Consider the following 3,154-nt stretch of genomic DNA (forward strand, 5'->3'; position numbering starts at 1 on the left):
TGTACTTGTACAAACCTGCTAGACAACAATCACACACAAACAAACTAATGAACATTATATTGTACTTGTACAAACCTGCTAGACAACAATCACACACAAACAAACTAATGAACATTATATCGTACTTGTACAAACCTGCTGGGCAACAATCACACACAAACAAACTAATGAACATTATATCGTACTTGTACAAACCTGCTGGACAACAATCACACACAAACAAACTAATGAACATTATATCGTACTTGTACAAAGCATCGAGACAACAATCACACACATTAATCTATAAATTGGTACAATTATTCGACCTATCTTACATATAAACTGTGCTTTCATATAATAAGGTTGAAGATTTTGGTACATACATAAAATCCCTATATATTATTGCGGTGTAAGTTTTAGCTAAAATCTAAAATAGTGTAAGTTAGTTTTTAAATTGTACAAATTTCACATTCAGATGGTTGCTGAGTTGTTAACATTAGTTGTTACTCCCTAAGACCGAGATTACATAATTGCAGTAGCATTATAGGCTTAGCTTGCTAAATCAACTATCTTTGCCGCTAAAAATCGGGTTTCGATACCCGTGGTGGGGAGATACAGATAGCCTGTTGTGTTGCTTTTCGCTTAATAACAACGAAAGAAAAATAAAAACAGACAACGAAATCTGAATCCGTTTTTTTGTAAGTCAAGTCACCTTACAAAAATTTTTTCAGAATCTTTTAAATTTTAATTCGTTTAACAACATTTTCGTAAATTAAATTATCGCATGACGTTTAGTTATTGGTGTTTTAGTTAAATGAGCTTCACAGTTGCTTTGTGTGTCGGTATTTAGGTACAATAACTTTAATAATCTTATAGTTTTCGAGTAAAAAAATTACAGAGTTTTTACTTGTCAGTGTTCGGCTAAACAAGTTTTACAGTGTTATTTGTCAGTGTTCGGCTAAACAAGTTTTACAGTGTTATTTGTCAGTGTTCGACTAAACAAGTTTTACAGTTTTATTTGTCAGTGTTCGGCTAAACAAGTTTTACAGTTTTATTTGTCAGTGTTCGGCTAAACAAATTTTACAGTTTTATTTGTCAGTGTTCGGCTAAACAAGTTTTACAGTTTTGTTCGTCAGTATTCGGCTAAACAAGTTTTACAGAGTTTTGTTTTTCAGTTTTTAACTTAAATTTTACAGAATTTTGTTTGTCAGTATTCGGCTAAATATGTTTTACTGAGTTTTGTTTGTCAGTATTCAGCTAAACAAGTTTTACAGAGTTTTTGTTTGTCAGTGTTTAGGTAAAGGAGATTTTGTCATTGTTCAACTTCGCTATCCAATAGCTGCTGTGGACGTTTTCCCTTGTGAGGGAATATTTATTTTAAGAACACTCTTAGTGTGGCATATATAACTAAACAACATTTTATAGCTGAGTCCAGTCATAGAATAATTGTTGTAATTTCAACCTACCCTCGTGTTTGTTATTGGTTATATCAAAGTTTTCATGTTCTGACCAGTGAAGCCTTGGCAGGCCTCTGTCGTATGACACCACGAAGCTGCACACTCTTCCTATGCTTATATCTACCTAGTAAAGACTGAAAAATGAAATATTGTTTAATTTCGATGCATCATAAACTTATATTATTATTATATTTGAATACAATTTTGTAATAATCTGCCAATAAAACTCTTGCATTTATATTGTCACATGTGTCAGGAGTTCGCGCAATAAAATGAAGACGTAAGTGAATTTCTTAACGCTGTGTTGACAAACATAGAAAAAAGTGTAAACATAGAAGCGTTGAGGTAAAAACATGGCACTTAAACTAAATATTCAAGAAACAAACTACTTTACTTACACATATTACACTGACATTCATGTGTTCATGGTACAAACTACTTCATTTAAACACATTATCTTGACATTCATGTTCATGGTACAAACTACTTCACTTACACATATTATACTGACATTGATGTTCATGGTACAAACTACTTCACTTACACATATTATACTGACATTCATGTGTTCATGGTACAAACTACTTCATTTACACATATTATACTGACATTGATGTTCATGGTACAAACTACTTCACTTACACATATTATACTGACATTCATGTGTTCATGGTACAAACTACTTCACTTACACATATTATACTGACATTCATGTGTTCATGGTACAAACTACTTCATTTACACATATTATACTGACATTGATGTTCATGGTACAGACTACTTCATTTACACATATTATACTGACATTCATGTGTTCATGGTACAAACTACTTCATTTAAACACATTATCTTGACATTGATGTTCATGGTACAAACTACTTCATTTACACATATTATACTGACATTCATGTTCATGGTACAAACTACTTTACTTACACATATTATACTGACATTGATATTCATGATACAAACTACTTTACTTACACATATTATACTGACATTGATGTTCATGGTACAAACTACTTCATTTACACATATTATACTGACATTCATGTGTTCATGGTACAAACTACTTCATTTAAACACATTATCTTGACATTCATGTTCATGGTACAAACTACTTTACTTACACATAACATACTGACATTGATGTTCATGGTACAAACTACTTCTCTTACACATATCACACTGACATTCATGTTCATGGTACAACCTACTTCCATTAAACACATTATATTGATATTCATGTTCATGGTACTAAGTACTTTATTTACACATACGATACTGATATTCATGTTTATGGTTATCCAGAGACCTGTGAAACACGAAGTAGAGATAAAAGCTAATGTAACAACAACCTTAGATTAAGTAAACATGGACATGACGATGTCTTTCATGAATGTACAAACGTAGACAAAATAAACCTAAGTAACATAATTATCAACACTGATATATAGATAATAGTTTATTACTTTTATTACTGATTCATCATTTTGTTTTTAATTCGATTTTCAATAAGAAGCGAAAAATTTATTTTGTTACAAAACACATTTTTACGTAAGAGTCTGAAAATAATGCTTACTATGAAACAATGCCTACTGGTTTGATATTGTGTAATCTAATTCAACAAACGGGACAGTTAGTTTTCTGTTTTTCTCATTCTCCACTGTGCTTCTACCTTTTGAACAAAGATACTTTTTTCTCAACCTCTGTAT

This window comes from Limulus polyphemus, unplaced genomic scaffold (assembly GCF_000517525.1).
Source record: "Limulus polyphemus unplaced genomic scaffold, Limulus_polyphemus-2.1.2 Scaffold2462, whole genome shotgun sequence".
NCBI classification, from domain to species: domain Eukaryota; kingdom Metazoa; phylum Arthropoda; class Merostomata; order Xiphosura; family Limulidae; genus Limulus; species Limulus polyphemus.